A 24,499-nucleotide genomic window follows, 5' to 3' on the forward strand; every position below is an offset into this window, starting at 1 on the left:
TCCTGAATTGTGCTGTTTTGTAGGGCTAATGTCTGTAGTTTGGTGGGTTATAAAACCACAGCATATAACCATGTTACATAGAAGACTGTCTTGAACTCTTTTCATGCTGATGATGGGCTGTCTGAGAGAAAATGTCAGATGGCCTGGCTTGTGCTGAGTGGCAAAGCGACTGCACACATAGCCCAGCCCTGCTCTGTGAGCAGTTAACAGAAAGGACTGTGTGCTTTATTTCAGTTCTTCAGCATTCCAACACATCCTCCAGGATAGAAGTGTTCAGAAGACAGAGATATCCTTCTGCAAGACAGAAGTCATAAAGATCACAAGCAAATGAAATTTCAGGATATTTTACTAAAGAGGCCCAAATCTGACTTCTAGATTGGTCAAATAAAAGTGATACTAGGCTTTCTACCCAAAATAACATTTATACAGGCTTTTTTTTTAATAAAAATCTTTCTGTGTGATTAAATTCATGAATCTTATTTTTTTTAAATAATATGTATTTACAGTTTTTTTCTTGAAGAGTGTTTTGTCTGTACTTAGATTTATAATTCTAGGAGTATATTACTTCTAAAATGTGTATCAATACACAAAGCCCCAGGAACTGTGTGACTAATCAAATTGTCTATTGTTTTATTTTCTCTTCTTGGTTAACTTTGTAAGTTTGATCTCAGTTGGCCTTTTCATATTATTTTATAAATTGTTTCTTTCCTGGGCATAGTATTGCTTTTATAGCAGTTCATAAAATAATAAAAATTTACATATTTCACATTTGCTGGAGCAGTTGTATGTGACACACACACAATAAAAGAGAAACTAAACCTTGGTTCTCTGTTATAAGAGCCTGAGTATTTATCATTGTTATCTCCATGAGCTTAAGATGTAGAGAAAGAAAGGTGACACTTGGATGGATGAGCTTCTTTCAGAGGTGGTGGGTCCATTGGGCTTGTGTGATGAGAAGATGCCTTGGAGCCCTGGAGAAGCTGTATGACAGAAGGAGTAAGCCAAGGAAGAAGGAAGCACATGACAGGCTACTAGCTAGTGTACACTGGAGCCTTGAAGACACTATGTGACAGAATCAGTGGGTCCAGAAAGACAGGAGCACATGACAGGCTCCTTTCCAGTGAGGCAGGGGAGATGTGCCGAAGGAAATGAAGCAAATGAATGAATAACAGGGGTGGAGTCTTGAAATTGAGGAACAGTAATTTAGCCCCACTAGAAGCAAAGAACACTGAAGGACTGGCATTAGTTCTGAGCAAACAGAAGATGTGTCCTGAGGGTGGAGCCTAGCTGCAGTTTTTCAGTGTAACAGAGTCCCATTAAAGATTCTCAATGGGATTGTCATTCACTTTTGGATTGAGAATGTAGTTCTCAGACACTGGGTCAGACAAATACTTTTTTTTTTTTTTTTGAGGTGGGAGGGCATCTTAAATTTAGCTTTGTTTTATTTAATGTTAATTCCACAATGTGTTTCAGTAAGAATGATACAGATTCTGTATGTGTGGCTCCAGTCAGACATCCAGTAATATGAACTAACTACAAGTTACACATAATGAATAGGAGAGCCAAGGAGGAGGGAGAGGAAGAGGAAGGAGGATCAAGGAAGGAGGGGCAGAGGTGAACACACAGCAGGCTTCCATACCACCTTCAGTGCTGACCTGCTTCAGAGCAGGAGGAGTCAGCAAGAATGAGCAGCCAGGGACTGTTGAACTGTTACCAGCACCAACCTTTGAGCAGTACCTCACCAGAGTTCCAAATACTTTCACAGCAAAACCATGACAACAACCTCCCCTGAAACTCATCAAGCTAACACCCAGTTAAGTTTAAACGTTGGTATGAATTTAATTTCAACAATTTTTGAGAAAGGAAGAGTGACAGCACTCATACCTCTATCCTGTGATTAATCTTTCTTAGCTGCATCACTTAGAAGTCTAATGGCTTTCAAATGTCATTTCTATTTCTTTTTCTTTTAAACTTAAAAAAAATAGCTTTATATGGAGTCTTTGTGAATTTCCCATCATGCATCTCAGTCCCTGACATCTCCTTGTCTTTTGGTACCTGCCCTCTGACTTTGCAACCTCCCCCCCACAAAAAATAAAAAAGAAAAGAAAAATGAAAAAAAAATTCTCAATGTGATGAGTATTGGTGTTCGGTCTTCTATGCTAAAACTGTCTAGCTCTGGTGTTTTGGTTTTTGTTTGTTTGCTTGTTTTGTTTAGTTTTGGGCTTTGAGTGGGGCTTGGAGATTTTTCAACTTTTTACTGGTTCTTTGTGAATTTCACATCATACACCCCAATCCCACTCATCTCCCTCTCCCCTTAATCCCACCCTCCACCCGTGCAACTTCCAATCAACTGAGAAGAAAAGAATATTGCTGTGGAAGCTGTGGTGTGTCCCAGTGTGTCCCACAGTATACTCATTTGTCCATACTTCTTTGCTTGCAAATGTCCATTACAATGACTCATTAGTCTGCTATGAGGCCTCTGGCTTCTGCTACTCTATCAGTCCTGGAACGTCACTGGGAGTTCTCATGGATATCCTGTTTTGGCCCTGTGTCATATGCACCCTGAAGTTTTGGATCTGTAGGACCTGCCTTTTCACAGGCTTCAGCAGTTCACTGATGGGTAAATGTTGGGGTGGGGACGTTCAAAGCCCTGGATTTGGTAGTAGCTAAACTGGTCAGCCCACCAGCTCTCAGCAATTACCAGGGTGAGCTTCCCAGCACTGTCCCCCTTCCCGGCAAGCTCACCCAATCCTGCAGCTAACACGGGGCAGAGCCTGCTTTCCGTTTATGCCCTCAGATCGTGCTCTGCACCTTTCCTGGACAGCACAGTAGAGCTGACCCTGATGGTGAGGAGAGTGGAAGCACAGGTGAGGTTTTGAACCTGGGAAAGCTGGTCCACAGCTTGCCCTGAGGTGGTGTGGGAAGGGGGAGATGTATTCCTCTAACTCTTAGCCCTCCTGGCTTGGGCGTAGGTGAGCTGGCCCTGGGGATCGCATCAAAGTCATTTCCATTTCTAAGGATGAGCTTACCACTTGTGGCTCAATAAACCTCCCTGCAGTCCTGTTAGTGTCCTAAAGACCCTGAAAAGCTGGGACCAGTAAAATCCACAGGAAGTTATTCTTGCCTTTAAGAATTTCTGAAACCTGTTTTAAAAAGGGGTGGGAGCAGAGAAAAAGGAAAAGAAAGAAAAGCAATAAGGCAGGATTTGAATCCTGAGACCAAATGTGAAAGTCAGATTTGGTGGTTCTCAGCTACAAAGCGGGAACTTCCAAGGGGAGGGGGTGAGGAGTGTGGCTTCCCTTGTAAACAGCACAGCAAAAGGGGGTGCTTAATCTACCATTCTTCTCTCCTTGAAGAAGGGGGAAGAAGAGCAGGAGGGGTCAGGAATTGTATTTGAGGACAGTATTTGCATATTTACACACCTTAATTTTCAATTCTAGTCTGTAGGTAACTTTTGAAGCATGATCTTAATAGACTTAATACAAAATCTTCAAAAGTGTAATCTAGCCCTCATTATTATTATTTTTTAATAGTACGAGGACAGAGTAAGACAAGATTCAAAACCCTAGGTAAATTCTAATGTTTCAGAATAGCCATTCTAACTGTATAGGTGTTCACTGAAATGTATAATTTGGGATTTGGTGAGTGTTGGAGTGGCTCCATTAAAGTAGTTGTATGATGTTATTTGTGAGTTAATTAGAATACAGTTATTTACTTAGTTATTTTAAAGACACTTTGGTGTTGGAGAAATGAAATAGAAGTGGCTGGAGCTGGTCACCTAGAAAGCACTTGAGTAAACCAATTTGCAAAACATTCGCCATGACTTTTAGTAGAGGGGACATTGAAGCAAGAGCAAAGTCAGAAGGCAGATGCACTGTGCCACCCCATAATTATGCACCTAAGGAAAACTGAACTTTACGCTGAAAATTCTTGATGGCACACTTGCTTCTTTCTTTTAGAAAAGGCTGCTCTAAGCCAATTCATTCATCAATGAGCTTCATCGTCATATTTAATCAGCTGGCATATTTTCTTGCACACAATACCAGCTCAATATTTGCTGGATGCATCAAGTTAAAAATAAGACTTAGATTTGTGTGTGTGTGTGTGTGTGTGTGTGTGCATGTGTGTGTGTGTATGAGAGAGAAAAAAAGAGAAAGAAAAGGAGAGTTAAATCTTTCCGTTTCTTCTAAATAAATACTAATTTATTGAAAAATATAGAAAAAATATACATATGTTTAAAATTCACTTCCAGTAGAACTCTCTGGGATGTTGAGGTTACATTAAAGTCCCTATCTGGGCATGGCTGTCAAATCCTGCCCTCTCCCTAGGGGCTGGGCTTCTCTCCCAGAGGCCCTTCACTATATAAGCCAGACATCTTGGTTCTGCTGCCCCTTTTTGCCCTTTCCCCTCTTTCCCCTGTTCCTGCTCTCTCTCTCCTTCCTCACCACCATCAAGGGCTCCTCTTCCCCTCCTCCTCCCCCCTGCTGCTCCCAATAAACCAAGTACAGCTTCAGCTCATCATTAGCTCATTTTGTCCATTTAATCAATCAGTTACATTAACTACAAGGTACAACCTTTGAGTAAGACAGGGCAGAGAGATAGGTGTGCCCCTAGACACAAACACAGTGAAGAAAATGCCATTATCGTACTGTGCAAGAAAAAGGTGAACTGTGCAAGACAGATGGCCGGATGGTTGGGCTCCAGCCCCATCCTTAAAGCATCTACAAGGACACCTTTCCCTCAGTTCCTTTATGATCACTGGACATAATTCAAACCGTTTCTTTCCTTTCTTAAAACAGCTTTTCACTGCTGTCATGCTCTTACTTCAGTAAGATGTCATGGGAGAAAAAGTCTTCATGAAGTCATTTCTTCCTTTGGCTTCAGGGTAAAATCAGCTCCCAGGATGCTTGAGGGGAAGCCTGCCGGAATGACAATCACCTTTTAACAGCATCTTAAACACATCCTTATTTTATGGGTTGTGTTTGGAATCCACTTCCTCATACTGTAGGTTTTGGTAGTATTTAAAACTATGTTTGAATTTTCACGCATTGTGAGCAAATAAAAAGTGGAGGCTTATCAGAGACTATTTTTTTTTCTATGCAAAATTGGAGGTAATTATTTTAACAACATCTGATTTAGAATTACAAACAAACAAACAAACAAACAAACAAACTTTTCCTATCAGATTTGAATGTCTTTTCTGGGTCTCATTTAGGGAATAGTAGCTCTACCGACTCGTTATCTCAGATTCTGAGACACAAACCTGTAGCGGGTAAACACTGGAGGTCCTCTCAGCAGTCCTGTGGTCCAAAGAGAAAAAGAGGAGTGGCACCTGGACTTTTGTCTCCTCCCTCCCAAGGCATAAAGACTTGTCTTCCAAGATTTAAGAGTGAAGGAAGAAAGTGTTGGGCTAGTTTCCTATTGCTGCTGTTATACACGGTGACTAAAAATGACACAGATTTGTTCTTTCCTGCTAACGAGAGCAGAGAGCAGGCATCTAGAACCTCTTCAGGCTCCACAAAGCCGTGCTCCCTTCTGGCATTTGAGGAAATCAACTTCTTCACCTTCCCTAGTTTCTGGAACTCCAAACCTTGCATCCTTCGGTTTCTGGTCCTTTCCTCATCCATGTGCTAAGGTAGCATCATGGATCTGTGCTGACTGCTGTGCTCTTGTCTCCTGCTACTACTAAGGTACTTCCCCTACTATACCATACTATAGTACTTCTATACTATGTCACTATGCTAGCACTATGCTATACGACTGCTGTACTCTATTAGTGATATACCATACTGCTACTATGCTTTACCAGTGCTATACTATAGTACTACTGTACTGTCCTCGTGCTATCCTACTGCTATACTAAACTAGTGCTATCCTGTACTAGTACTCTTCTACTCTAATCTGCTCCAGTCTGTGCTTTCAGCTGGCATCCTTTTCTTCTGTGACCCACCCAGAGTCTTTTGCCTTCTCCTTGTGATTTCATTTTGCACAAATAAATCATTCTACTTCAACCCAAGATCACATGAACAATGCTTTTACCTTAAAAGAGTCCATAGATCAAGACACAGATACTTGGTTATAAGCTTTATCCAGCCATCACAACAATCTTCTGGCTTTTGTCACATGGGTAAAAGATGGAAAGGCTTCTCACTATTTTTCACTTACTATTTTATTTATGATATAAAGCCAGTTTGGTTTAATAAAGAAAGTGCAATTTCTGTGCCACACACATAGTTTTGTATTTTGTAAAAATTTATGAAATATATTTTTGCTTGCCAATGGAATTCTATATAAACTAACCATCACTACAAAATCTAGTTTTGAGGTATAAAAGTATAGCCATTCTACAGGTGAGACATAGCATCTCTACAAGGAAGAATTGGTGGAACTTAGTTTTAAATTCCTTGCTTTACCTAATATACCTGAAAAAAAAGAATGAAAGCTGAGGCTTAATCCTAAGGTGATGAGTGAATTAATTTAAGTGCCAATCTTTATTAAAACCCTTTTGATCCATCTAGCACTTGTTCATGAGCATGTCCTGGGATTTGGGATTTGTGCCAAATTCTGAGGATACCAAGACAAAAAAAAAAAAAAAAAAACAACCCACCTTTGCCCTGGAAGCGTTTCATTCCACTGTACCAGAAAAAACTGGGTGCTGCTAAAACAAAATTAGAGGGGAGCCTTGACAGAGAGGAGATTGCAGTCTATCTGGGTTTCGAGGTGAAGGACATTTAAAAAAGCACAAGGCATTTCAGACAGTGATTGATTACAGTCAGCTGTAAAGCAGCATGTCTACTGAAGATGTTGCAGGGTGAGTAAACAAGACTAGAAGTCTGCTTACTCCAGAGAGCAGCAAAGGCTAAAGGAGGTGACAATGAGAATGCCAAAGATGCAAAACTGAATGAAAAATGAGATGTTAGCAGGAAAGAAAGGAGGAACAGCATGATGAGGCAGTTATTCCTTGGGAAGATGGGACGAGTTTGTAGGATGAGTGAAAAATCTGAACAGAGGAAGGAACTGACAGAGTCAGAGCGGGCAGTGGGCAGACGAGCTCTAGAGCAGACAGAGGGGTGCAGGGCCACGCATCTTGACTTCCATCTTCATTCTCCAGCAAGTAGGCACCCCCCTTGTTCAAAAGTCTTCTTCAGGATGACTTTTGTCCATAACAAAAACCTAACTGAGGGTAAATCCTAGATTCCCTACATAGTAAGTTGAAGAGTATAGCCTGTGAACTACAGAAGAGCAGGTCACATCTACGTAAGTAGAAGGCAAGAGTGGGCTTCAAGTGTGTTTCCAGGCCCTCGGTGATCAAGTCAATGGCCTCTAAATACTCATTTCCATTTGTGTAGAGACTGAGCCAGCAACACCTGTGGTGAGAGCTGAAGAGGAAGACACTTTCCAGTCTTACCATCTTTCTTTTTGTGCAGTTCAGAAATGGAAGGCACAACTTGGCACTTCCCTCCCTAGGATGCAGTCTACGGCCAGGTGTAACTCCAGGGCTCTCCTTGCACGCTTTCCCCTTCCCATAGTGCCAATGGAACTATTGAATGTACTGTTTGGATCAGAGGGAAGACCAGTACCACAGAGAACTCACGTGCCATGGACCTGTACAGCTCAGGACTAGTCTATTTTCACGGTGAATGCTAGTTTGCTGCTTTGCCTTCCTCAGTGCACTGCTTTCCTGCGAGATTCAAGGTGGCTTCCTTCCATGTCTACTTTCCATCCAGGGGTGAGAAGGTGCCATTCATTCCTAACCTTCTGAGAATGACTCAGAAGGCCCTGGTATCCCTTCTTCTCACCACGCATTGGCCAAAAGTCTGGTCAGATGAATACACTGTGAAGCTGTCATTTCCTGGGAGAAGGGAAATTAGATAATGACTATTTTCTGGCACAGGCATATTGCATGAATTTTATCTAAATACAGTATAGTTCATGAAGGAGTTCTGTATCTGGGCTTCTCTCCTTAGTTTTATTTTCAGAGAATTAAAGATAAATTTGGTATCTTTTAAAAACTGTAATCTTTGGTTCCTGTCCAGATATCTTATTCCTTTAGGGAATTCTACTATACAAGAGACTTTCCCACATTGCACACGAGATCACAGTATCAACAAGATAGTGATAGAATGGTGCTGCTATTTTTTTCCTTGGTTCTTTCTTGTCCTCAAAGTGTATTTAGTCATTTCAAAGACAGCCTCCATTTCAGAGCTTCCAGTAACATTCTTTGAGACACTTAGGAGTATTTTCTGCAGTGTTGTTAGTGGGCACATTTTTGGTAGCTGATAGAAATTGAAGCCCTCTTCCTGTTACCTCTGATTAAGGACATCATTACTTTTTACAAACCTGAGGTTTCAGCAGATCCCTCTTTCATGCCACTGTTTATTTTATTTTTATTTTATTTTTTTTTTTTTGGTTTGGAGTTCTCACATAGTTGGGGGTAGGAGCAGCTGAAGAAGCACTTTGTAACCAGAATGGTTGTCAACTTCTGAACATCCAGTTGCTCCGCCAGGCAGATCTCTTCCAGTGGCATGAAGGTCTGTTTCCACAAAAGCCAGATGTGACCGAACATTTCCAAGACCAGGGCAACAGTGCTTGCTCCTTATTTCCCTTCATTGTTCTCTTAATTTTTAAAATTTTCTTCTGAAAGACCTCCATCTTAGGTCTCTGGCCATTCTAACAGCTCTTTTAGTACGCCAGCAGGAGTCTAAGAGTGTTGCCCTCTCCTAGGCATTATTCTAAACCTCCCTTTTAAGAACTGTAAATATTCCTGTTTGGTAGGACAGAAAGTCTCGGAAACGTGTCAACAGTTAAGGAACTGGTTGTTTACGTAGACAGGGCTCAATATTGTCATTATCCCTAGTGTATCAACTAAAGATTTATAAACGCTGACTATGGATAGTTGATGCTGCTTTAGTCTGTATGAGTCCAAGCCCACGTCTTAGACCCCTGGCTGCTCTTACGCACCGTAGTTCATATGCAATAGAATCCGTACAACAGGACCATCACTGCCTAAGAGGGGCCCCCAGGCTGTTACCTGTGCTTCCTCTGCTTCCGCAAGGCCAGGTGGGAAATGCTGATGGAATCTCAGCAGAGCAGAAAGGCAGCTGCAGCACATATGTTGCAGCAGAAGGAACTATTGAAGTATTGCCTATATTTCATATCCTCATTCAAATCTCCACTCTCCCATTCACCTGCCACCATGAGGAGCAAGCTTTCTTTTCGAGAGGATAATCTGATTGCTACTTTTGCATCAAAAAGGAAGAGGTTCATATATCCTGCCTGGATGGGAGCATTTTCCAGCCTCAAAGCTTATAAAAATATTGTGGCATGAACAGTTCAGCTGAAACAACAGAATGCTAGGAAAATGAGTCTACAAAATGTGTTTGAAATATTAGTCATCAACATGGCATAAAGCAGAGGAAGGCTTGTGCCTGAGAGCTAAGTATGCTTTCATCTGCAGGACCAGGTGGAGCTGTTGGTGTATGCTCTGCAAACTCTTAGCTACCTAAATCTGTCCACTGCTGTGAAGATGAAAGAGCAGGAAGCAGATCACCATTCTTCTGCGCACTCTGATGTCCTCTCAGGGGTGACAGCAGAAGCCTAGGCTACATATACACAGAATTTATACATAAACATACTTTAGACATATCCTATGAAATGCATTTTATTTATAATCCAGTGATACAAAAATAATTTGTTCTCTGTGTGTATGTGTGTGTGTGTGCATGTGTATGTAAGAACTTAAGTGTTTGGTTAAGGGAGTATGCATTCACATGTGCTTGTGATGGTCAGAGGTCAACCTCAGGTTAACAAGTTAACAAGAGAGTTCTCAAGTACTCTCTGCCCTTTTTTTCCCTCCTGATAGAATCTACCACTGGCTTGGAATTTGCCAAATAAGTTAGGTTGGCTGGCTAGTTATCCCAGATTTGAGATGACAAGTATCAAAAGTGCAAACCCCAGTGGCTGGCTTTGGAGGATATAGGTTAGTTTTGGGAATTATATTTGTAAGGGTAACACTGTATCAACAGAACTGTCTCTCCATCCCCAAAGTTTGTTTGGAAAATAACCTGGAAATAAAAAGCCCCATCCCCCTCATTTTGGCTTCAGTGAAGTCATGAAAACTAAAACTGTAGATAAAAGGAGAAACAGAAATGTTTTAAAACTAGCTAATGGCTTTAATTTGGTGTCATGTAAAGAGGTGATTTGTGGGTACAGAATTCAGCTTTCATTTAAAATGATGATTGAAAATATTTTTGGAACAAAGAAAATCTCTTGAGAATTTTTGCAGAACTTAGCCCAAATTGCACAGTGTTTTTATTATTAGGAAGACAAATCATCTTTATTTGTTTAAGAAGACAGTTTCAGGATCTCCATATATATATATTAGGATCTCCATATATATTTATATGATCCTAATATATATATATTATATATTTTATATATAGTATATATATATATATATATATAGAGAGAGAGAGAGATATTTCAGTTTAAAAAAATTATGTAACTTGAGGGAGTCTCACTCTGAATGTAGGATAGACACAATATAGTGCTGTGAGAACTTCTAGGGCCATTGTTTGGCATCTTGGAAGCTCCCAACAGTGACTAAGGGGTCCAGTTAGCCAACATCCACAGAATGACTTGAAATATTTTTAAATAGTAGATTCAGAGAGCTTGAGTGAGTTGGCAGCGTTGGATTTTTAAAAGCATTGTAAACAGTGGGGATTGATATTTCACTTTAATTAGCAGCCTCATTGATCCTTGCTCCGCTGAGTGTGTTTTGCAGTGGAGGGTACACACCTCATTTAAGTAAACGGCTCCTTCACTACTCACCTGTCAAATAGCACATTTCCCGGATGCCGGCAGGTTGGCCATCCGTCAAGGTGCCAGCATTTGGTGACTGCTGGTAATAGATTTTCATGTTTGTTTTATGAAGAGTTTCATTCAAATGCTTTAAGAAGTCTGGCAGCGTGTAAGCGAACACACTCAGCCTGTCACACAAACCACAGAGCAGCAAGCTGGAGTGAGGTGTCAGCAACCTGCTTGTGGTGGTTGCCGGAATTCCAAGAGGCCTGGTCTGCCTGGCCTAGCAAGTTGTCCCTGTTTTTATCAAAGGCAGGGCCAGCTCTGAGAGGTGTACTGGCCTTGTGAGATGGGTATTACAGTTCTGGGCTAAGGCCTGCTGAAGTGGAAGAGTGGAGTATATTCCCACAGGGATCCCATAAACACTGGAGCTAAAAATCCTATCCAATGCATTGTTTTTTTGCCTGTTCATCTTAGTTTAATGGCTAAGACCTCAGCTTTCTCCCTGACAGGTATGTGCATAAACCTGGCCTCAGGAGATGAGCCTCTGCTGTATGTCTTGCTTTTACCTGGCAGAGAGACTGGCCAGCAGCCTCCTGGGAGGCTTGCATGGACAAAAGCTTCTTAGTGTAGCTTGGGGAAGAGGAAGGGAGCCCAAGAGTTGGCAGATTCGGCCCATTAAGCAGTAACAAACCAAAGCACACGGAACCTCACATTTTCTCCCTGCTGCAACAGTTGAACATAGGAACATAGGAGGCATGGCAGGCAGGAGACACCTCATGGAGTGTGACAAATGAAGAATTTTAAAACGACATTTACTTTTACAAGTAAGACATTTAAGTGGGTCTCTTTTGTGGAGCATTTTCAATTTTTATGTCACCTAAGAGACTTTTGCATTTCTTACAATTCTTCCTCACATTAAAAATGAATTATAGTCTCATCCATTTTCAGAAAGAATTTTGGAAGACTTTTTAAAGCAGACAAAGGCCACATGTGCCCTGAGATACGCCAGTAATGTGAATGTTTCTTTTCTTGATTGATAGACTAGTACTAATGACAGGAAAAGAAGTAAAGTGTCTAAGTCTTCGCATGGACCTACTGTTTGCTGCCATTCAGAACTATTTTCACTATTTCTCTGGTTAAGGTGTTTCTCAATATTTGTTTAGGAAAAATTGTGTGGTCAGAAATAAACAGTGGCAAGCCACCATGCCAGAGTACCCAGGCGTTCCAGTGAAAAAAAGAGAAAGAACCCCCACCCCCACCCCAAGCAGCATGGACTGTCTGTGCCAGGCATGGCACAGACTTTGCTTGCCTTCACTTGCTGAAGTTTGTCAACATCTCTGAGGCTGTTTTGTAACCTGCATTTCTCACATGGGTTACTATGAACCCAGGCCTTGTGGTCCCCAGCTCTGCCTGGGGCTCTCTACCTACCCCACTGCTCTTAGACTGGCCTTTGACCTTCTCTCTTGCCTTCTGTTATATGGTCCAATGACTGTTTTCAGCAGATTCTTTAAAGTATTCTAACAAGTCTTTGGAGGACAGAATCTAGGCTTCATTTTATGTCTAACAGGTACTAATTTCATATTTGCTGGATGAATGAACTGAATTTAATCGTTAGGCCTCTGTGATTTTGCACATCAGGGAAGAATTTGAGAGGGCACATTTTTTTTTTTTTTTTTTTTTTCTGTAAGGCAGCCCTAATGTGGACCAAACTGGTTTTTCTCCAGTAGGTGGACATTAGACACCAGAGTTTGGTCATTGTATATCTGGCCAGTAACAATGGAAGTGATGAGAAAAGGTCTTATTCTGGGTTCATTTGGGTTGCATTGTAGCTTCCAGTGACTCCTGTGATAGGGATCACCTGCGAATCTTAGATTGTTTAGTTTCATAATGTTGACATCACTTCTGGGGACACTTCTAGGAGTTGCCCTGTCCCCCAAACTGTAAGACATCTCTCCTGTTTAACAATGTGTTGGTAAACAGTCATGGACCATATAACAGAAAAATGGAAAACATGTCTGCTGGGGGCAGACACTGTCTTTCCTTAGAGAGCACCACTTTTATCTGCAAGGAGAAAATTATAACTCATGTGCTCTTCATGTGTGGCATCTGAGTTAAGTTCATATTCTAAGCATCCCATGATACACTTCAGATGTATCTATATCTGTATATTTTGAGATAGAGTCTCACTATGTAGCCTGGCTGGCCTGGAGCTGGCTATGTCTGGCCTAGACCAGACAGACCTCAGACTTGAGAGCTGCACCAGCCTCTGTCTCACCAGCACTGGATTAAAGGTCTGATCCACCAGGTACTGCAGAAATTAAGAAGGTAGCATGACATAGCTTACACCATTTTTCCTGGAACACACACAGAAATTTGATTCTCTTCTCTACAGTTTTTCCTTAGAACTTAGAATGTTATAGGCATTGTTCAGATGCTGGTAAATATTTGGTTGAGTGATTATAAATGATGAAAGCTTGCAGGTTGATATAAACACTGTGCTCTCCTTAAAGACCTTCTGAACTTCACTGTTGAGGCTTGATGTTAGTGGCTTTGATTTTGGCCTTTATTATAAAACGATGTAGTGGCTTGGACAGGAGTAGCTGGCATAAGCTTATATTTTGAATGCTTGGTCACTATGGTGTAGTACGATTTGAAAGGATTAGGAAGTATGGCCTTATTGGAGGGAGTGTGTCACCAGGGTAGGCCTAGAGGTTTTCAAAATCCCAAGCCAGGCCCAGTGTTTCTGTCTTCCTGCTGTCTGTGGGTCCTGATGTAGAACTGTCAGCTCCTTCTCCAGCACCGTGTCTGCTTGTGTGCTGCCATGCTTCCTGCCATAATGATAATGACTAGACCTCTGAAAATGTACGCAAGCTACAATTAAATGCTCTCTATTATAAGTTGCCCTGGTCATGGTGTCTCCTCACAGCAACAGGACACTGACTAAAACAAAGAATGCCATCTAAAATAAAATTTCACATAAGATGGATTCATAAAATATTTTTTGACAAAATGAGTGTTTTATTTATTAACTTTTTAGATTTTAAATTTTATGTCACATGTATGACTATTTTGCCTGCATGTGAGCACGTGAGTCATGTGCATGCCTGGTGCCGTGGAAGTCAGAAGAAGGTGTCATATCTGGAACTGGAGTTAAGGAGGCTTGTCATCTGCTCTGTGGTTGCTGCGAACTGAATCTGGGTCTTCTACAAAAGAAACACGCATGTGCTGAGCTATCTCTCCAGTCCAATAGACGAAATATTTCAAACTAAATTTTTAAGTTTATAGTTATTAGTAATAACAATAAAACAAGCAAACAAAAAAACTAAAATCCAAGATTCAGAATGGTAGCACATACCACATCATCAAGCTCTGAAACCCAATGTATTTCTGTCTTTTGCTTACTCCATGCTTTATCAAGGAAATATTGCTGAACACAGAAGCAGCTTTCCTTGCAAACTCAGGATACTCTTAAATGAAACTGATTCCTGTTTTGTTGAGAAGACCATTAGAACAACAAAGAAAGCTGAGTCATTGATAACGATATGTAATTTCTCATAACATCAGGTCAGAAGGGTTGCAAACATTTGAGAAATGCTGATGTGTGGGAGATGTGTGGACACACGTTAGACATTCATCTACATTGACCACTGGCCATATTCATGGAAGGCTGTTGCCTTTCAAATTGGCCTAATCCTTGCCCAGCTCCTCACCATGGGGCACACTTGCATTTCTGCATGAGTCTGAATGCTCTGGCACATTTAGAATTCCAAAGATCATTGGGAGCAGGGGTTAGGAGGCAGGAAGTCAGCAAGCAAACCTCATGAGTGAGTGAGACTTTATCTAAACCATTCATTTATTCACTCATTCACTCATTCACTCATTCATTCATTTGTTCATTTGTTCATCTTCTGGTATGATGGTTAGTGTTAATTGTCAACATGACCCAGTCCAGGATCATCTGACAAGAGAGTTTAATGAAAAAACTGTCTAGATTAGGTTGGCCTGTGAGTGGTTTCTTACCAGCTTAGTTGAGGTGAAAGGCTTACCAGACATGTGGGTGGAATAGTTTCACAGGCTCTGGATGAAAATGAGGCAGCTGAGCAGAGGCATGCATGTATTAATTCACTGCTTTGTGCATTTCATGATGATTGTAACATGAGCAGCTGCTTCAAGTTCCTGCTGTCTTATCTTGCCTGCAATGACGGATTGTGAACCACACAAGGCCTTTCTTCATTAGGTTGCTTTTCTTAGGGTATTTTGTCAAAGCAGTGGAAACCAAGTTAAGGTCTTACCCCATTATCTTTTCTTGAGTACTACAAATTAAGAGTTCCTCTTTAAAAACCTGAAGCTTTAAGAAAACAAACAAACAAACAAACAAACAAACAAAAAAACCACCACAACTATATTGAGAGAAATGGAAACCCCAAAGAAAGTAAGACAATATAGCTGACTAAGTGGTGTGGTGTGGAGGCAGTCAGCGAAGGTTTCTGTAGTTGACAGGTTTATGGGTTGTTTGACAATAGGAATATGATTGCTGTTCATTGCTTTGCTATACGTTCATATGTGTAACACAGTTGCACCGTTGTTCAGATAGGATATAGCTTTGAAAAGTATCAGGAAGAAGGCAAGGCTAACATGAAAGAGGAGCATTTCTTGCCTCTTTTGGATTGGCCTTTACTTCATCCCATCTGGCAATGAGTGACGCAACTCATCCCAAGTCAAAGCAGAAACACAAATGATGTCAGCTTCTCTTGAAACTTTCTGCTCTGCAAGAACTCTGAGTTATGGGCACATTTTATTGTACCCAATAATTTAGGGTTTATTTGAACTTGAGTCAGTTGCCAAATAAATACTTAAACTTGGAGTTGGAGCCAACGAAACTCACTCTCCCCTTTCTCTTCCTCCCCTTGTCTTGAGAATGAGATTAACTGGGAAGCAAGAAAGGAATTAGAGTCCTGAATGTTTATAGATTTGAGCTCACAATTAGCAATCCGTTTTTATTTGTGTTTTCATTTTTCATAGGGCAACCCCCCCCCCGAACCTAGCTTCTGTCTGTCCCCATACCCTCTTGGGCTCTGATGACACCACAATGCTCAGGTGTTATGACTCTCATGAGATATAAAAAGAATTCACAATCACTTAATTATTAATCACTTGTAATTGAAACTGAAGATGATAAAGGATGAGAAGAGAGATGAATGAGATGAGGGAGAAAGCAGGCTCTGAGAAGTGCTCTGGAGTTAACCCTTTAATAAAACAGCTCCTTCGGCCTACCTTCCTGGCTGCCTTTCTGACACATCTCCCTGGCTGCACTTCTAATGGAAGAAGGGCAGATGCACAGGTCAAGCTCGGTCATGGGAGTGGGGCTGTGTTTCCTGGTCTAGCTGGAGGCCCAATTCGAACATCAGGTAAAAGGTCAAGTAAGGTCAATACAAACCAGCCTCGGGAAGCAGCAGCTGCTCTATTGCCTCCAGTGCTTTTCAATTTAGAAGACTCAAGAAAAGCAGCTTCTCTCTGAATCATTGCTTTCCCAGGCTTATGAATCCCAGAATCTCTTGTACTTTCCACTGCTTTCCAAACACGGCTTTGTTTCAGGCTCCCCTGCACACAGATTGCAGTGATGTGGGCAAACAATTTTGACAAGATATGCAGCTTTGAGAAAAAGCACTTTCAGCTTACACGGACAAGGGCTCTGTAAAGGCGGGAGCAAAAGCCGCGATTTTTAGCCCCTGGCCAGGGGAAACCCAGACTGGAGCATGTCTTGGGTGGCAGGATCATGGTCCTCGAAGAGGTGCTCAGTGAGGTGCTCACTGAGTACTCAGTGACAACATCCGGGTTCTTTTTGGATCTTATCTTTAGATTTGCAACAATATTTAGTTACTTGTCTGGGTTCTAGGATAAAGCAAAAACATCTCACTTAAAACTCTTTTTTCTCTCTTAGTATCATTTTCTCTGCATATGTGTGTGTGTGTGTGTGTGTGTGTGTGTGTGTGTGGTGTGTGTGTGTGTATGCAGGGTTGACCAGAGGTTTCTGTCCTCATTTTTTTGAGGCAAGGTTCCTCAGTTGAGCACAGAATCCAATACTCCAATACAGCCACTCTGACTGGTCAGCTTGCTCCAAGAATTTTTTATCTCTGCTGTTTTTTTGTTTGTTTGTTTGTTTTTTTGTTTTGTTTTTGTTTTTTGTTTTTTGTTTTTCTCTGAAACTGAAGTTACAGGTACTTTGCCGTGCCTACTCGGCATTTATATGGATCCTGGCCCTCCTGTTTGCCCCACAAACATTTTAACCTCTGAGTATTACTCATAGCTTTTATATTTGATTTTTAAAAATGTTTAATGAACCTACCCATGTGCAGCATGCTGTGGAGGAGGGAAAAAGAAATGGAAGATCCTTCCTCTGCCTTTGAAGAAATCCACACTGATTGTAGATGAAAGCTTGCAAAAGTTCATGCAAATGCAGAGAAAGGCCGTATTAATACTCCAACAAAGAGGAAACTGAGGTTTTGCAGCAGGCTCCCCTAGGCACTTGTTTTTTATTTTTAAATAAGGCTTTTGGCCATCTGTTATGCTTCTTTAGTTTTCCCGTGGCAAATCTTTTGATTCCTTTCTTTTTCTGCTTTCTGCGCAGACAGTGTGATCATTATTACCTTGCCGCTCTCAGCCTGTTGCCTTCAGAGGGCAATGCTTGCGATCAAGGTGTGCTGTGGTAGGAAAAAAAAATCTTTGAAATAACAGAAAACTCAGGTGAATTTGAATTTAGGACTTTTAAAATTAACTATTCTGTTGTCTGCTTCTATAGTTAATGCTCAACAAACACACAGTAATTTACTCAATACTGAGAACATATACATAACAGGTAAAAGGATAAATTTCAATACTGTCTTTTGGTCTTGAAAGAAAGAAGGCTAGCAAGAACATGTTTAGCTCGGGAAAGAAGGACTCAGGAAAGAGGTCTGAATGTTTATCAGTCTTGAACAACGAACTGGACAAGCAGGGCTATAGACAGAACGTGAGCTTCAGGTCGGAGATACCTGCATTTAATCCTGTGATGTTATGGCTTATTCTTAAGAAGTGACTTATCTACCTTCAATTCCAACTACCTCACCTGGTTTTGTACAAGCAATGAAAAACATGTGTGTAACAATTGTGGCACAAAATAAACCCCCAAACGTGTAAAGACACCTCACTTGCTTAATTTTAGTGTCTATAAGCACTCTAGGTGCAAAAGTGCAAGATCTGAAAGGAAAGCATTTATTTCTTATGGAAACATCTCTGCTTATTACAGTAATAGATTTGTGTCCAATCTTGACCAGTGAACTTGACCTGAGAGCTTTTTGCTGGGTTCCCCCGTGCTTCTGTGTGAAGTTCCCAAGGGTGCAAGCAGTCTGGACTTTGGAGCTAGGTTGATAGACATGTACTATCTTGCTGGAGAGCTCTTTTAGCTGGTAAACTAGTTACCATTTTTAGCTCTCATTACATCTGTAAAATGACAAGATGATAGACTAAATTTCAAGACTATGTTTTGGCATTTCAAGAAAGAAAACACTAACTTGTTCTTATTTGATTTCTTTCTGGGCAAGGATGTGGCTCTAACCATTACCTCCATCTTCAAGCTTGTTGCCTTCAGAGTAGTGTCTTGCCATGCCTCCCTAAAGGATTCTGCTCAGTGAGTATTAATAGTATTCATATTTTGTCAAAGAAAGCCCTTCTTTCCACCTGAGCATCTCTGGTACTGTAAGAAGTAACTATCTTAAAGGCCATAAATTTCATTTTAGGATTACTTGGCTGTAGGTTTCTTTTTTTAATTTTATTTTTTATTGTTCATTACAGTTTGTTCACTTTGTATCCCAGCTGTACCCCCTCCCTCATTCTTTCCCAATCTTACCCTCCCTCCTCATCTCTGCCCATGCCCCTCTCCAAGTCCACTGATAGGGGAGTCTTCCTCCCTGACTGTCTCATCAAGTGAACTGGGGTACAAAAATGATGCCAAAGAGAAGTCAGGACAGGTAAGACCCAAGGTAGGTAGAGAAATCTCAGCTCAAAAAGTCTGTGGTAAGAGAGAACAGTAGACATCTGAATGCCGGTTAGAGGCCATGTGACGGTTCCTACCCCCACCACTCCAGAGCTGGAGAAGTTGGTCCCTGGTAGGAAGATTTCACTGAATGCTGACACTTGAGTTGAATAGGTCAGCCTGCATGTGGCTTTGTTGAGTCTCATTTGGCATCTCTTAGTTCAATACTGAAAGAGCACCCAGTTTATCCATCCTGACGTTATTCTTATTGGTGCTCCATTCCTTACCCTATTTTACGCTTCTGTTTTTTGTGCATCTTTTTTTTCTGACTCTGAAGGCTACACTTGTTTGATGCTTTGTGGTTCAGTTTAGAAATTCCTTCTTCCACTCATGTCCTGCCCCCCATGACAATGTCAGTAGTTAGGACTGGGTTATAGCTCAGTGGTGAGGCACTTAGCCACACACAGAGCCTGGGGCCATATTCCTAATACTAGCAGCAAGTTCTGTGACTGTTGTCTTTGCTAGCATTTCCATCCTTTTAAGTTTCATTTCTGTCATTAGTCAGAAGCTACTGAGGCATCGTTAGTGAAAGTCCATGGAGCAAGTCTGTGTACTGTCTCAAGACTGACAGAAGCATGTGTATAACAATTGTGGCACAAAGTAAACCCCAAAGATGTGTAAAGACACCTCATTTGCTTAATTTTAGTGTCTATAAGCATGCTGGGTGCAAAAGTGCAAGATCTGAAAGGAAAGCATTTATTTCTTATGGAAACATCTCCGCTTATAACAGTAATACACTTGTGTCCATTCTTGACCAGTGAGCTTGACCTGGGAGCATTTTGCTGGGCTCCCCCATGACATTAAAATCTGTAAATGTATGACTTTTTAATAGCTGGAGAACTGAAGACAGTGTCTTAATATCTGTGTGATGGCTACTACAAAATGACTAAGACTGGTAGCTTACAGGAAACAAATGTTAGGTGCCAGGAAGTTGGCTCAGTTTGATCTGAGTTTAGATGTCCAGCATTCAAATAAAAAAGTCAGTGTGGTAGCATGTTCTTGTAATCCAAGTGTTGAGGATGCAGAGACAGAAAGACAGCTGGAACTTTCTGGCCAGCCAGTCCACCTGGATTGGTATGCACCAGGTTCAATGAGAGAGCTGTCTCAAAAAGTAAAGTGAACAGTGCTTGAGGAAACTACTTTGTTTCTACACACATATGCAAGACATGTATGGACAAATACACAGAAGGGCAGAAGAGGAGAAGAAGAAGAAGAAGGAGAAGACAGCATCGCAGCAGCAGCATATTTGAGGCTTTAAAGTTCGTGAGTGCTGCACTGATCGCTGCCACCTCTGGTGAGGGCCTCCTGGCTGTATCATGAATAGCAAGAAACATCTCGTGATAAGACACAGTAAGTACGCCAAGTCACGTGTTTCTTCCTTTCTGTATAAAGCCACCAGTGCTATCATAGAGACCTCATCCTCATGACCTCACCTAATCTCAATTACCAAGGCCCAGTGTCCAAATACTTATGAATTACAACATTAAATCGAGGGTCACATTTGAACGTAATTCCATATATGGGTTAGTGAGTTACCAGAATCGTTTCCTATTTCTGCCAGATGCCATTGGTTGTATACCAACAGTTGCGTTCTTACTTCTGTTAGGCTGCTTTCCTTTCAGTGTGCATTCTGCCTGGAAAGAGTCAATAACACTATCATTTCTTCTCAAGCCCGTTTGCTCTCTGCTGATGTTGCCATTGTCACCAAGGGCTTCTATATCATAATCTTCCTTTGACTGCATCATTAGACACTTTGGCTGGGTCCATGGTCCTGGTGGCTTCTCATGCGCTATAAAGGGGCATTACACCACGTGACTATTTCTTTTCCCAAAGGCTGTGAGTAACTGTCTGTGAGCAGCATCAGACTTGCAAATGTTTGTTTCCTTATTTTATTTTCTTACTTGCTAATACATTTTCCTTTCCCTAAAATCCTGTTTACCTTTTACCTATCTACAAAGGCACATGCTCTTTTCCACCAGTCATTTTGTTGTCTCTAGTAAGTTAATGGTGGAGAGGCATGTTTTAAGATCTATTGCTTTTGTTTTCAACACTATGAGCCCTGAGCTTTTGGTTGATGAAATGTCAGTTGGTTGTTTCCTAGCAAATGTGTCGCAGAAGTAGCTAGAGTACCCCTACTCAGATCACACAGCCCAGTATTGATTGTAGTGCTGGCTAGTGGGGTCCTATACTTTTAAGGTACATGGTATTACCATATCTGTATCTCAGGAACCTGTGACCATGTTACATATGTGCTATGGTCTGGATGATAGTATTGCCCATGCAAGAAGCAAACCAAATGTCTATACATTAAAATCTTTTTTTTTTTAATTTATTTATTTATTTTTTTATATCATTTTTTTTATTTATTTTATTTTTTTTATCAGTTACATTTTATTAACTCTGTATCCCAGCCGTGTCCTGATCCCTCATTCCCTCCCAGTCCCTCCCTCCCTCCCTCCCTCATCTCCACCGTGCCCCTTTCCAAGTCCACTGATGGGGGGGACCTCCTCCCCATTCATCTGATCCTGTTTTATCAGGTATCTTCAGGACTGGCTGCAAAGCCCTCCTCTGTGGCCTAACAGGACTGCTCCTCCCTTCGGGGGTGGGGAGACCAAAGAGCCAGTCATCGAGTTCCTGTTAGAAATAGTCCCTGTTCCCCTCACTTTGGGAAACCAATTGGTTACTGAGCTACCACAGGCTACATCTGAGTGGAGGTTCTAGGTTATATCCATACATGGTCCTTGGTTGAATGTCAGTCTCAGAAAAGACCCTGTGCCCAGATATATTTGGTCCTTGTGGAGCTCCTATCCTTTCCCCATCAGACTAACTCCCCTTCTTTCTTATGATTCCCTGTACTCTGCCAAAGGTTTGGTCATGAGTCTTTGCTTTGAAAACACTGCTAGTTAGAGTCTTTCAGATGCGCTCAGTAGACTCCTGTCATACGTTCAATGCACATCCCATCTGTCTTTCTAAATGAGGATTGATCATCTTACCCCATGTCCGCTCAATTGATTATCTTTTTTAGGTGTATAGATTTCATTATGTTTATCATATCTTATAGGTCTATATAAGTGAGTATATCCCATGTTTGTCTTTCTCCTTCTGGGATATTTCACTCAGAATGATCTTTTCTAGATCCCACCATTTGCCTGCAAATTTCATGATTTCCTCCTTTTTGATTGCTGAGTAGTATTCCATTGTATAAAAATACCACAATTTCTGTACCCATTCCACCGTTGATGGACATCTGGGTTGTTTCCAGGTTCTGGCTATTACAAATAGAGCTGCTATAAACATGGTTGAGCAAGTGTCCTTTTTGTGTACTTGAACAAACTTTGGGTATATACCTAGCAGTGGTATAGCTGGGTCTGGAGGAAGCACTATTCCTATTTGTCTTAGAAAGCGCCAGATAGCTTTCCAGAGTGGTTGTACCAGTTTACATTCCCACCAGCAGTGGAGCAGGGTTCCCCTTTCTCCACAACCTCTCCAGCATGTGTTATCGCTTGAGTTTTTCATCTTGGCCATTCTGATGGGTGTAAGGTGATATCTCAGGGTCGTTTTGATTTGCATTTCCCTGATGGCTAAAGAGGATGAGCATTTCTTTAAGTGTTTTTCTGCCATTCGATATTCCTCTGTCGAGAATTCTCTGTTTAGCTCTGTTCCCCATTTTTTAATTGGATTACTTGGATTGCTGCTTTTCAGCTTCTTTAGTTCTTTGTATATACTGGATATTAGTCCTCTGTCAGATAAAGGGTTAGTGAAGATTCTTTCCCAATCTGTAGGCAGTCGTTTTGTTTTGATGACGGTATCCTTTGCTTTACAGAAACTTTTCAGTTTCATGAGGTCCCATTTATTGATTGTTGCTCTTAGAGCCTGTGCTGTTGGTGTTCTGTTCAGGAAGTTGTCTCCTGTGCCAATGAGTTCTAGGCTGTTCCCCACTTTTTTTTCCAATTGATTTAGGGTATCTGGTTTTATGTTGAGGTCCTTGATCCACTTTGACTTTAGTTTTGTGCAGGGTGATAAATATGGATCTATTTTCATTTTTCTGCATGTAGACATCCAGTTGGTCCAGCACCATTTGTTGAAGATGCTGTCTTTTTTCCATTGAATGGAATTGGCTTCTTTGTCGAATATCGAGTATTCATAGGTGTGTGGATTTATTTCTGGGTCTTCTATGCGGTTCCATTGATCCTCCTTTCTGTTTCTATGCCAGTACCATGCAGTTTTTATTACTGTTGCCCTGTAGTACAGCTTGAGATCAGGAATGGAGATACCTCCAGATGATCTGTTGTTGTACAGGATCGTTTTGGAGATTCTGGGTTTTTTGTTTCTCCATATGAAGCTTAGAATCTTTTTTTCAAGGTCTGTAAAGAATTGAGTTGGTATTTTGATGGGAATTGCATTGAATCTGTAGATTGCTTTTGGCAGTATGGCCATTTTCACAATGTTAATCCTACCAATCCATGAGCACGGGAGATCTTTCCATCTTCTGATATCTTCTTCGATTTCTTTCTTCAGAGACTTGAAGTTTTTCTCAAACAGGTCTTTCACTTGCTTGGTTAGGGTCACACCAAGGTACTTTATGTTATTATTGGCTATTGTGAAGGGTGTTGTTTCCCTAATTTCTTTCTCAGCCTTTTTGTCTTTGGTATATAGGAGGGCTTCTGATTTTTTTGAGTTGATTTTGTATCCTGCCACTTTGCTGAAGGTGTTTATCAGCTGAAGGAGTTCTCTGGTTGAATTTTTGGGGTCGCTCATGTATACTATCATATCATCTGCAAATAGTGACACTTTGACCTCTTCCTTTCCGATTTGTATCCCCTTGATCTCCTTTAGTTGTCTTATTGCTCTGGCTAGGACTTCAAGTACTATGTTGAAGAGATATGGGGACAATGGACAGCCTTGTCTTGTCCCTGATTTCAGTGGGATTGATTTAAGTTTCTCTCCATTGAGTTTGATGTTAGCTATAGGCTTGCTATATATTGCCTTTACTATGTTTAGGTAAGTGCCTTGTATCCCTGATCTCTCCAAGACTTTAAACATGAATGGGTGTTGGACTTTGTCAAATGCTTTTTCGGCGTCTAAGGAGATGATCATGTGGTTTTTCTCCTTCAGTTTGTTTATGTAGTGGATTACATTGATGGATTTCCGTATGTTGAACCACCCTTGCATGCCTGGGATGAAGCCTACTTGGTCATTGTGGATGATATCTTTGATGTGTTCTTGGATTCGGTTTGCAAGTATTTTATTGAGTATTTTTGCGTCAATGTTCATAAGAGAGATAGGCCTAAAGTTCTCTTTTTTTGTTGGGTCTTTGTGTGGTTTAGGTATTAAGGTGACTGTGGCTTCATAGAATGAGTTTGGTAGTGTTCCTTCTGTTTCTATTTTGTGGAATAGCTTGAGGAGAATTGGAGTTAGCACTTCTTTGAAGGTCTTGTAGAATTCTGCGCTGAAGCCATCTGGTCCAGGGCTTTTTTTGGAGGGGAGACTGTTAATGACTGCTTCGATTTCCTTGGGAGATATAGGGCTATTCAGTCTTTCTACCTGATGTTGACTTAGTTTTGGTAGATGGAATCTTTCAAGAAAATTATCCATTTCATTTAGATTCTCAAATTTTGTGGCATA

The 24,499-nt window shown here is 41.1% G+C and overlaps 1 long non-coding RNA gene across 1 annotated transcript in view; it reads left to right on the forward strand.

Moving 5' to 3' along the window:
• Positions 1-2,637: 2,637 nt before the first annotated feature.
• LOC132654203 (uncharacterized) overlaps positions 2,638-24,499 on the forward strand; it is a 120,264-nt gene continuing 98,402 nt past the window's right edge. The window contains exons 1-2 of the long non-coding RNA XR_009591841.1: positions 2,638-2,867; positions 18,384-20,224. This is a non-coding gene — a long non-coding RNA (uncharacterized LOC132654203). The remainder of the gene's footprint in view (positions 2,868-18,383; positions 20,225-24,499) is intronic.

The sequence above is a fragment of the Meriones unguiculatus genome, chromosome 5 (assembly GCF_030254825.1).
Source record: "Meriones unguiculatus strain TT.TT164.6M chromosome 5, Bangor_MerUng_6.1, whole genome shotgun sequence".
Lineage (NCBI taxonomy): Eukaryota > Metazoa > Chordata > Mammalia > Rodentia > Muridae > Meriones > Meriones unguiculatus.